Below are 12757 nucleotides of genomic sequence, written 5' to 3' on the forward strand. Positions count from 1 at the left end.
TGTTGAAGAGCCCTGCTCAAGGTGGTCTATATGTTCCCCAATACCTTTGTTAAGGAGGCCATGTTGGTATTGTGGGCCTCAATCTGTTCCCGCATGTCCCTCTGTAGCTGCTTGATTTCCCGGAGTTTGGTCAATTCCTGGCAAATCACGCCTTGAGACTCCTGATAGATCCCCAAGACGTGGCTGATGGTGTCCTGGCCAAGAGCTGACCTAGTGGCCTCACCAACTGGTCCACAGCATCCCTTCAATGCACCCTACCCTCATGGGCCTGTGCCCATGACACAGGGTACCCTCTCTATCTTGATCCTGAACCCTCATTGTCTGAAGTGTTCTGCTGCACCTCAGAATCCAGGACTGTGGGAACAAAATGGTGCTAGGGACACTGTGCTAGGGACACAGGTTGGGGAGGTAAATGGTTGCCTGTGATGTTGAAGCAACAGGGATCAGAGGTGATGTTGTGGGCGCAGTGAGAGTTGCCCTCTGCTTCCAGATGTCCATGAGTATCATTGCCACTGAGGGCTTCATCCAGAGGGGTATTGACAGTCTGTTCTGTGGCCTCTGTCTTCCAGCGGCAGATCCACCTGTTGATATAAAACGTACATTGTTACTTGTTGTATTGTGACATCTACTTCCAACAGTTGAGTGTTACAGTAAGTAAAGACCTTGGACAAAGTTAAGTTGTAGTTAATCCATTTATGGTAAGTGATTTGGCATAACATGTGTGAAACATGCCAACCCAATTTGACTCATGCAGCTGCTGAGATGTGCAGATCAGTTATGCTTTGGAGGATGGAAAGGCAATGGCATCTTGCCACCAGTGCAGCCAATCGAGAGAAGAGTCAACATATGGCTTTGCAATTTTGAGGTATAGATGAGTGGGATGCAGGCAGACCCAGAACATTGTTTTGTTTGTGACTGGAGTCATCATGCACACAGTGCTGTGTCATTGTGTCTGCCTCTGCTGCTGCCAGTCTGCTGATGCATCTTGAGGCCTTATGAATACTTGTTGTACACACTGGGTAAGGTGTCATTCCTGTCCTCAATAGTTTCATCTTGGCATAGCAAGTCAAGATGGAGCTATGTAGACAGGCAAATCTCTCATTTCAACTAGATCTGTGCTTGACCACTCCCAGGTGAGCACACTTCATCTGTGAGTTGACAAACAGGGGGTTTTGTACAAGTGAAAACTGTGCTGGTGTTTGGAGTTACAGAAACAGGGCCTGCTAGGTTTTGCTGTCAGGTCACTCTCTCTACTCCCCAATACTTGACAAATGTTCTCTTCCCAGGTGAGTAAACTTCATTTGTGAGTTCACTTACAGATGTATTTGGACAAGTGAACACTGGGCTGATAGTTGAAGTTAGACAAACAGAGCCTATAGGCCTTCACAGTCAGTCCCTGTACTTCCCAACACTTGATAAGTGGTATCCTCCGAGGTGAGTTAAAACCTTTTGGGAGTTGACAAAAAGGGGTATATGGGCAGGTGAACACTGGGTTGGTAGTTGAAGTTACAGGCACAAGGCCTCCTGGCCTTAACAGTCAGGTCACTCCCTCTACTACACACTCTATACAAATGGTATCCTCCCCAGTGAGTACACTTCAATTGAGAGTTAACAAACAAGGGTAATTGTGCAAGTGAACCCTGGGCTGGCATTTGGAGTTACAGACACACGGTCTCCTGGCATTTGCAGTCAGGTCACTCCCTCTACTTCAAACACTTGACAAATAGTATCCTTCCATGTGAGTAAACCTCAATTGGGAGTTCACAAACAGTAGAATTTAGCAAGAGAATACTGGGCTGGTGGTTGAAGTAACAGAAATAGGGCCTGCTGGGAGTTGCAGTCATGTCACTCTCTTTACTACACACACTGTACAAATGGATTCCTTTCAGATGCAAGTGAGTACACTTCAATTGAGGGTTAACAAACAGGGGTAATTGTACAAGTGAATCCTTAGCTGGTTTTTGGAGTTACAGATATAAGGTCTCCAGGGATTTGCAGTCAGGTCACTCCCTCTACTTCACACACTTGACAAATAGTATCCTCCCAGGTAAGTAAACTTCATTTGTGAGTTGACAAACAGGGATAATTGGACAAGTAAACACTGTACTAGTGGTTGGAGTAACAGAAACGGGCCTGCAGTGAGTTGCAGTGATGTCATTCACTCTACTACACCTACTACACAAATGATATCCTCCCATGTGAGTACACTTCAATTGAGAGTTAACAAACAAGGATAATTATGCAAGTGAACCCTGGCCTGGTGTTTGGAGTTGGAGACACAAGGCCTCCTGGGAGTTGTAGACAGGTCAATCTCTCTACTAAACACACTATTTAAATCTTGGTATTACATGTCTATAAGACCACAAAATAAAAGGAAATGAAATGATGGACGGGGTGTTGAAACTTTTCAAACACTCACTCCAAGTCACAGATCTGGGTTTAATCTATTGTTATTTTGCTCGCCATGTCACCCAGTTTCGACCCAGCCCCATGGAAACAGTCCTCCCTGAACTGCCAAGCTAGGTCCTCCCTGGACCAGAAACAAGCATCCTGGGGCCAGTTTTGGAGTATCACCCCTCATCAGCAAGGCTAGCTTCAATCCAGAAGCACAGGAGCAAGTGACCCACGTTTGACCATACCATTGCCACTTAGGGTGTACATCACAACATCACAAAATAAAATGATGGGTGAAGTGCTGAAACATGTGAGGCCTAAGTGGCTAGGGTATACAGCCCTTTGTGTGGGGACACAACATAGTTTATTCATGTGTGTGTCAGCTCCTCTCTCACATCCTGCCCAGGATCATCCATCAGGCTGTGGATGGCCCACCAGTCACACCAGAGCTCCCTTTGTGTGTGGCTGTCTAGAGGGAATGCACAAAGCCCAGCTGTTACCCAGCTCAGATATTCAGAGACAGGCAGCAAGCACCAAAAGGCAAAAGTAAGTAAATATCAAGTTTCTAATTTCGGAATTAGAATTTAAAATCTGACGTTTCCATAACCTGTAACTTTAAATTGTGATTCCAGAGACACCAACGACGGGGGCTTTAGAAATTGGGTTTCTGGTTGGCTATCCTGAACAAGGCTAGGTATATATTGCCAGTAAGGTTATGAAAAAGCACATGACTACCATATGTCATCATCAAACCATAATTACTGTGCATGTAATGCAGACTTCTCTAGAGGCAACCGCATAAAATCTACATGTAATCATAACAACATATGGCCCAGCGCATCTGAACTCCTACTAGCAGGATTACAGTAGATTTGTGGACCTCATTGAAAAAAAGTGTATTTATGACTAAGGTATAGGCCACAGGAGCACATGTTCACTTACTTGACATGATAAGATAATTCTCCACAACAATCCCTGACCGGCATTGTTAACCAGACTGTCCGGTTGTAGGAACTGTAGCGCAACTCCACTACAAGCCAGAGAGTCATGGTATATCCTGGGTTGGGGGAAGAACTTGTCAGCTACTGGGGAGGACATCCACTCCCAGACCTCTGTAGCTCCACACACACAAGATTCAGCTGCCTGCAAGAGCACAGTGCAGTTGCAATTCCCAAACAGGTCCTGGGGGATACAGTACCACTTTCCTGGTGAATTATGGGCACCCTTGATGGAGCTCATGACAAGGATGGGACCCTCACTTCTACTGTCTCCTTTCCTGCCGTCAACTTGGGAGGTGGGCATGTTGGTATCCTAGCAACGTGGGCAGCAGAAAGGCAGCAAGCAGGGATGGGTGCTCTGCAACCTGCCTGACCTCTGCCGTAAATAGTTCCCAGGGCACCAGTCCACTACCTGGGTATGAAGCACTCCTGTGAGGAACTGAGAAGTGTGGTGGCTGCACGAGGTACCCCCCAGGTCAGGGTGCAAACAATGTAGGCACATGCACACTTCCCTATGAATCCCAGGTACTCCCCTGGTGAGAGTGCTGTTCTGTATACACAAAGTGTGACGTTGGTGCAGAAGGAAGTACTGGGAACAGACTAGCCCTCCCAGAATAGGCTCTACCAGCAGAAGTAGTGGAAAGAAGTGGCCACAAGGTCTTCAATGACCCTGAGACCTCGATAGAACAGAAGGCAAGAAACATACCCTTTGGAAAGCACTGTTAGGGTACAAACGCAAGTAGGCAGGAAGCAGGGCAGTACATCAGGCAAGTTGAAAGTTGAGAGTCCCTTCTGCAGCCCAGGAATCAGTAGGTAGCTGACCAGCACAACAAAGAAGGTAGTCCAAATGACAGTTTCTCCTGGCAGCATAGCAGTCTTCCTGGCAATGTGCAGAGTATGGAGACAGCAGTGTCTGGTTACAAGTCCCACCCAGTGTCTAAAACATGGGGTCAGAGACCCAGTACGTATACTCAAAAATGTCTTTGATGAAGGAGTGATTTTGAAGGAACCATTAGAAGTGCACAACAATCCCTTTCAGCCCAGCACTGACTCCAGTAATCAACAGGGGGTAAATCAGCCTTTTGTGTGAGGGCAGGCCACAACCTATTGACATGTAAGTATTAACCACTCTCCCAGCCCAGGGAGACTAGAAGGAATGCAGATGTATTCCCTGTCACACCTAGCCCTCCTTGTGTTGTGGCTGTCTAGAGAGAATGTACAAAGTGTAGCTGTCAACTAGGCTAGATGTGTAATGGAGACAGGCTGCAAAGCACAAGAGGTATAAGCACAGAGAAATGCCTACTTTCAGAAAAGTGGCATATCTAAAATAGTAATATGAAATCCAACTTCACCAATAAGTAGAATTTCTCATTAACATTCTAAACATACCAAACATGAAAAAAACCTACTCCTTTCTGATCAGGAATAACCACTTAAAAGGGTATAAGGGAATTCCCAATTTTAACCTATGAGAGGAGCAGGTCTTACAGTAATGAAAGATGACTTTGGGAGTGTTTCATTACCAGGACATGTAAAAATGAAAAGTACATGTTTTGCCTTTTGCTTATATGACACCCTGCCAAATGGGCTACCAAGGGCCTACCTTAAGGGTGATATATGTAATGACAGGGGAGTTTAAGGCTTGGCAAGTAGTTTTAAATGCCAAGTCGAAGTGGAAGTAAACTGCACACACAGGCACTGCAGTAGCAGGCCTGAAACAGGATTGAAAGACTACTTCTGTGGGAGGCACAATCAGGGCTGCAGGCCCACTAGTAGCATTCAATTTACAGACCCGTGGGATATGGGGTACTACTTTACAAGGGACTTACAAGTAAATTAATTATGCCAAACAGGTGTAAACTAATTGTATCATCTTTAGAAGAAGAGAGAGCATGTACACTTTAGCACTAAATAGCATTGGTAAAGTGCCCAGAGTCCTAAAGCCATCAAGAAGAAGGTCAGAAAATAGGAGGAGAAAAGCAAAATGTTTGGGGTAATCCTGCATAAAAGGGCAGGTCCAACAGAGTCCTATCCCTTCATAATTAGAAATTGCATTTATAAAATGTAATAGGGTAATCCCAAAGTAATCCTATGGGAGAATTAGGCCTTACAGTAACGAACAACCAATATAAGAGTTTTTTAATACTAGGACATGTAAAACTTAAAAGTACAAGTCTTACTTTTTGAATACACTGTCCAAGCCTGCCTTAGGGGTGACTTATATCTACTAAAAAGGAAAGTTTGGGCCTGGCAAGATGCTTAACTGGATAGGTCAACATGGCAGTTTAAAACTGCACACACAGGCTCCGCAGTGCCAGACCTGAGACATGTTGAAGGGCTACTTAAGTGGGTGGCACAATCAGTGCTACAGACCCACTAGTAGTATTTAATTCACAGACCCTGGCAACAGGCAGTCTAGTTTACTAGGGATTTATATGCAAATTAAATATACCAATTGTGTATATGCCTCTGTTATCATCTTTTAAGCAGAGAGCACATGCATTTTAGCACTGGCTAGCAGTCACAAGGCACCCAGAATCCTAAAGTCAGCAAAAATTAGGTAAGCAAAACAGGAGTCTGAAGGCAAAAAGTGAGGTGAAACCATTCCAAGGATGCCAGGTCTAACATTTGTCCCACCCATCTGAAGCGGGGAGAGCTACCCAACCTCTTGGGAGTTATCTTCCTTAAAGCAAAAGAACCTGGAGAGACTATCATCATTGGTGTGGTCTGTTCCAGGCCAGTGGTTTACCATGAAGTCCATTCCCTGTAAGGATATGGATCACATAAACAGTGGGATTCTTGTCTCTCATCAGCATTAACCACCTGAGGTGTCCGTGGTCTGTCTTAACCCAGAAGTGAAAACCAAACAGGTACGGTCTTATCTCCTTCAGTGGCCAGACCACTGCTCCATCTCTCTTCCATGGGAAGTAGTTCATGGACACTAGTCTCCTACTGATGAGGATTACAGGCGGCTGATCCAGGCCCTCTTCATTTAGCTGTGAGAGCATGGCCTCTACATCATGCTCTGAGGCATCCTGTTTGTACAATACTTCTTGTGAGAGGTCAAGGTCCTCGAGCATGGGTGTTGCCCACATGGCATCCTCTATGGTGTCAAAAGCTGTGTGGGACACCTCTGTCCAGATCACCTGATGTGGCTGCTTCCTGGAAGCCAGCTCTGTCAAGGGGGAATCAATGGTGTTGTATCCCTTAACAAAACTCCTCTAGTAACCAATGAGGCAAAAGAAGACTCTCCCTTCTGTCTGGGCTTTAGGGGACTGGGCTGGACCGAGGGATGTTTGTGGGCTCCAAACTCACTAGCATCTTGGAGACCTCCTACTTAATGCTGACCCTCACCTTGTCAGACAACGTATAAACTTTGTTTTTCACAGGTGGGCTGTCCCCAGTATCAATATCATGGTTACACTATGTAGTAAGTCCTGGGGTATGTGAGAACAAACAGGCAAACTGCCCCACCACCTGACAGCAGTCTCTCTGTTGATCTAGGGTCAGAGTAGGGGAGAAGCTGACATCCTCCACTGACCCATCCTGCTCCTTGGAAGACAGGAGGTCACCCCATCATCAGTAACCAGAAGAAGGGTGAACTCAGACCCCTCAAAGTGGGTCTTGAAGTGATTGTCATGAAGGACCCTTAAAGGGTTCCAGGGAGTCTTGAGCTCTACCAAGTACACTTCACTCTTGCACTCTTTCACCTCAGAAGGCCCAGATATGAAGTCTTGCAGGGCCCTGGGCTCCACAGTCTCCATCACCAATATTTTTGTGCCAGTCTGAAACTCCACCAGGATGGCATTTTGGTCATACCAGCATTTCATATCCACCTGAATGGCTTCCACATTCTCCTGATCAAACTCCCCGAACAGCGTTTTCTGGTTGTGAAGAACCAACATGTACCACATCCTAAGTGGCTCTCTCTGGAGCTTGCTCCCAGCCCACCTTCACCAAACTGAGAGGCCCTCTCACAGGATGCTCATACAGAAGCTCAAAGGTGCTAAAGTACCTCCCTGTACACAAAGAAAATATGTGTCAGGAGGAAATCTCAAATGTGCCTCGTGGGTTCTGATGGGAACATAGTCATGCCCCCTATGGTCCTGTTGAACATTTCAACAAGCCCATTGGTTTGTGGATGGTACAAAGTGGAGAACTTGTAGGTTACCTCACACCCCTTCCACATGGCTTCATGTACCCTGACATGAAGTTGGTACCCTTGTCAGATACGTCCTCTTGCAGAAACCCATGTGGGTAAAGACCCCATCTGTACCCTGGCCACTGTGGGTGTAGTCAAATTCCTAAGAGGTATGGCCTCTGGGTACCAGGTGGCATGGTGCACCAAGCCAAGAACGAATCTGTTGCTCATGGCAGTCTTGGGGTCCAGGTGCCCAATGATGTTGATGGCTACCCTTTCAAAGGGGGTGCCACTGACAGGAAAATGTTGCAGGGGGCCTCGCACTTCCCCCCTGACTTGCTACTCACCTGGTTAGGTAGTACAGGACCTACAGGACACATTTGAACATTTCTTCATTTGAGGCCAGTAAAAGTGGGTGACAAGCCTGTCAAATGTCTTGTCCTGCCCCAAATGACCTGCCAGGAGTACATCAAGAGCTAGCCCCAGTAGAAAGGCACTGTAGCACTGAATGACTACCAACACATGGGTTGCACCAGCCCCAGGAGCTTTAGGCATAACATATAGGAGACCGTTTTCTTTCCTAGTAGATCAGGTGTTTGCCAGAGGCATCATCAGATGCCTGGGTATCAGCTTGCTGCCAAAGACCCACAAGAATAGGGCATTCTCTCTGCACCTTGCAGGACTCCTCCATGGTGGGACCTCCTTCCTTGTGCCAGTTGGTTAGCTCAGCAGGCTCCGCAGTTTTGCTACATCCTCCCTTGTAGGTTCTGTGGCATCCCCCTAATAGTCAGCGTCCTCCCGGACCACAGGAGTTTTAGGAGCAGGTTTCCCATGCCCCTTGACACTCCTCTTCTTGGCAGCTAGCTGGGCCATTTTGCCAGGCTCCAGGTCCCCTTTACTACCCTCTTGGGCTACCATGGACCATGTGTTCAGGAACATCTACTCAGGCAACACTAACATCTCCAAGTAGCACCTGAGCTCCACCTCCTTCCATGTGGTACGCTCAAGGTCATTGCCAATCAGACAATCTTCAGGCATGGACGGACTCACTGCTACCCTTAAAGAACCTGAGACCACCCCCCAATTCAAAGAGAACCAGAGCCACTCAGTAGTGCCTCTTACATTTGTTAACTGCAAAAATTTAGAGGAACACATTAGGAACAACCTGCTCTGAGGATGCCAGATTACACCTGATAGTTGTCATGCTGTCTTCAGTGTCTCTCAGAGACTCAGAGACCCCACCCTTTGACCATTAATGGTGACCCACTGCCTGCGTTTCCTAGTATTACTAACCATCATTTCTCCATCACCCAGGGTCACTATGGTAACCTTCAATCTGTCCCCCATACTATCTTGGACAATCTCCTCCCTAATACTATACTAATACTATACTAATACTATACTAGCTTACCCCAGTGACTGCCCACCAGCAGGGGGCTGTGCCCACTTGGAACACTTGGCATCTCCCTTGAAGTGCCCTTCTTGTTAGCACATAAATAACTTTGAGGTGCACTTAGGGGTGCCTTACCTGCAGACCTACTGTCAGGAAATAATCTATTTTTCTTAAAAGTAGGGAGATTGGAGTTTTGGCCCAAATAACTTTATAGGACCCATTAGAGAACCCCTAACTTTTGTTTACACCCTCCTCCTTCTTCCAGTTAGGATTGTGCCCAACCTTGTTGTGTTCCTCTCAGACACCTTCCTGTGGACCCTAGTGCTGACTGAGTGGTCTGCCTCCTTAGCAAGTTCCCAGGGGTCAGAGAGCTTACTGTCAATCAAATGTCGGCACAGATCTGGCAAACAAAGACTGAACATGTACTCTTTAGCAATCAAGTTATACAGCTCCCAATAAACTTTGACTTCACCGCCCTCCACCCAACCACCCAGTGCCTTGCAAAAAGAATCAATACAATCAATCCAGGTCTGTTGGGAAAGCTTCTATATTTTGACTGTCCCTAAACTTCTGCCCATACCTTTTTAGAGTCAAACAATATTTTCTGATCAGGGCTTCTTTCACGGGGGACACATCATCCTGTCACCTAATTTATAGCCAGCAGTGTGTCCCTACCTGCACTAGGGATATGCCTCAATAGACTAGCCCCCTAAGCCCTTCAGGCATCTTGTTCATCTGAAGGGCAATATCATAAGTTTCAAACTATCTCTCTATGTTATCTCCTACTACAAAGTCAGGCATCAGACCCCCGGGAATGTGGACCTTCATGTCTCCAGAGGGTAATGGCGTAATGCTGCCATCATTACTGATGGACTCAGCCTGCCTGGCCTTAAAGTCCAGCTCCTTCTGACTCAGTTCATGAGCCAGCATTAGTTTCCTTTTCTCTATAGGCAATTTCTTCTGCTCTGTTTCCATCTAAATTTATTTTGCTCTGTTTTCAATGGCCTGCCTTTTTTCCTCTAGAATGTTCTCCTTCTCCAGTTTCAACTTAGCCAGCTCCAACCTGAGCGGCTTCCTTTCCCGGTTGTTCTCCAGCTTCACTGGGGACAGGCCCCTGGAAGACACACTGCTCCCCACCCTGGAGTGATATCCAATCCTGGGAGTATGGTGTCCCCCTCCTCAACAGGGTGCAGTCTAAGACCCTCCTGTGAGCCTTAGTCCAATTTCTTCTCATCATCCAATTATTCCTCTTTATCTGCTGGGCCTCTGTCCAGGCTCTTAAGACTTTGTGGAGCTGTGTTTTTAATGCTACTCTTAGCAGGCCTCTGATTGTCCTGACAACACTCCTTGTGCTGGGCCACAGTGTAGTTCTCCAGGTTGACCAGCTCAAACTCCATCTTTACAAGTAGAGGTAAATGACTTTGGAAAAGACAAAAATGCCAATCAAGGAGAATTGACTTGAATTGGACTTAACTGTGTAAGAGTATTGCACACTAAGTCACTGCATGGCACTGCACAAATGCAAGTTTTATCTTCGCCACTGATTACCAATGATAGAAATTGCGTTTCTGGTTGGCAGAGGTATGCACCCTGTCTAAGCAGGAACCACAATACTCACTAGGGTAAGTCACAAAACACACCCTAAAATAACCTGTGCTAACCTCCTGGTACCTTGGTACAGAGCAGCCAGGCTGAAATTAAGTGGCAAAGTGTTAAATATTTGTGCAACACTTCAAACAGTAAAACAGTAAAGACATCAACACAGAAAGATATCACACCTGTTCAGAAACATAGAGCTTATTTTAATGAACAAAACAAGATGAAAATGACAAAAATCCTCCAAGTAGAACTTGAGACATGAATTTTTAAAGAACAAACTGAAATGTAGTGCTTAAAAGAATAAAGCACCAACTGGGGCTATCTGGTTACACTAGACTGGGTCAATCTGAAAGTTCAGGACAACCAAATTGGAGCATGGGTCAGATACAGGGACCAGCCTTGGCCTGCTGCAAAATGACCTTGTTTGCATCAACATTAAGGGAGGTACGTGGAACAGAGTAGGCTAATCTTCAGGGTCAACCTTTAGGATGTAGGCAATATGTTGGTTCTGAGGCACACAAAGTCAGATATGCATCAGAAATGAACAGTCAGTGATGCAATGTCCTTGATCCCTGCAGCAGCAGCGATGTGTCAGCTTCGATAGAGATGTGTTGATTCCAAGCAGTGCAATGTCATTTATGGATTGATTTTGACTAGTGGAGCATCTTATACCCACATCCAAGGGCCTAGCTCTAGATTGTCACCACGTGGCAGGGGAAGACTCACAGTTGGCAGAGTTCCGTGCTGTAGCAGGTGAGTTGAAAGTATTTTTTTGACCCAGAGCCAGCAAGTCCATGGAGTCAATTTGTTTCTGGGTTGGAGAGATGCAGGTCCATTACTTCCCACTCACAGGCAAGGAAGGCAGCATGGAGCAGGTCAGTACATCAGAGCAGGAGTCCAGCAGAGTAACACTATAGCAGAGAGATGGCCTGTTCAGTAGCACAGCAGTCCTTCCTCCTTCTGCCTGCGGCCTAGTACTTATATTCAATTGTGTCTTTGAAGTGGGGGAGACTTCAAAGTGGGGGAGACTTCAAAAAGATGCTTTTGAAGTACATGCACAAAGCCTCTGCCCTTTCAGCCCTGGCTCCAGACTCAGTACAGGGGAGTATGCTGCCCTTTGTGTGGGGACAGGACAGCCTATTCAGGTGTGCCAGCTTCTCCCTCATCTTGCCCAGATTGACCAGGGCCTATGTTAGGGGTGACATATGTAATAAAAAAGAAGGTTTGGGCCTGGCAATAGGGTTAATTTGCCAGGTGAGCATGGCAGTTAAAAACTGCACACACAGGCTCTGCAATTGCAGGCCTGAAACATGTTAAAGGGGGTACTTAAGTGGGTGGCACTATCAGTGCTGCAGGCCTCCTAATAGTATTTTACGGCCCTGGGCACAGGTAGTGCACTTCACTAGGGATTTATAAGTAAATTAAATATGCCAGTTGTGGATAAGCCAATGGTACCATGTTTTAAGCAGGGGGCACGTGCACCATAGCACTGGTTATCAGTGGTAAAGTGCCTAGAGTCCTAAAGCTAGCAACAACTAGGTCAGTAAAACAGAAGGTCTGAAGGCGAAACATTAGTGGAAACCATACCAAAGCCGCCAGGTCTAACATGGATGTATATTTGTTGTTGAACAGAGGATTATATTATTATAAAGTGCAATATGATTACAATTTGACTGGTCCTGCTAGCCCACTACTCTAGGATGTTGTGTGAAAATACTCGTGATTATTGAGCTAGTTACACACTTATTGTCAAAACAAAATTCGTATTCATGAATCTCCCACTAATTACTATATTTTATGCATTACATTTCTATTTTTGGTTAGGATGGAACTCATTTAAGTTTCCAAATTCTAAATTGATTGTCATTAAACTATTAGTATGGCATAGTGTTTTCAAGTGTCTTTTAACTTGACTGCGTTTTGTGTAGGTTTGACACCACAAAACTTTGTAGGGGTTCCTTAATGTGTTTTCTTATATGTTTTTCTCAGCTCTGAAGACGCCTCCCTGTTCAAGGGACAAGATACGTTGGTTATGTCTATGTTTTGTTCGTACTTGACAAGATAACAATAACGAACAATTTTTGAATCTCAGTAGCAGTTGCCCATGGAATTTTGATTAAAGAGTTGGAATCTTACACAAAATGTATTTGTTTTTTTACTTTTATTTCAGAAATGTTGGACTTTATATTGATACGTACGAGGTACTTCTCCCATATTTTCTGATAAACATCA

This window comes from Pleurodeles waltl, chromosome 5 (genome assembly GCF_031143425.1).
Source record: "Pleurodeles waltl isolate 20211129_DDA chromosome 5, aPleWal1.hap1.20221129, whole genome shotgun sequence".
In the NCBI taxonomy this organism is placed as follows: Eukaryota; Metazoa; Chordata; class Amphibia; order Caudata; family Salamandridae; genus Pleurodeles; species Pleurodeles waltl.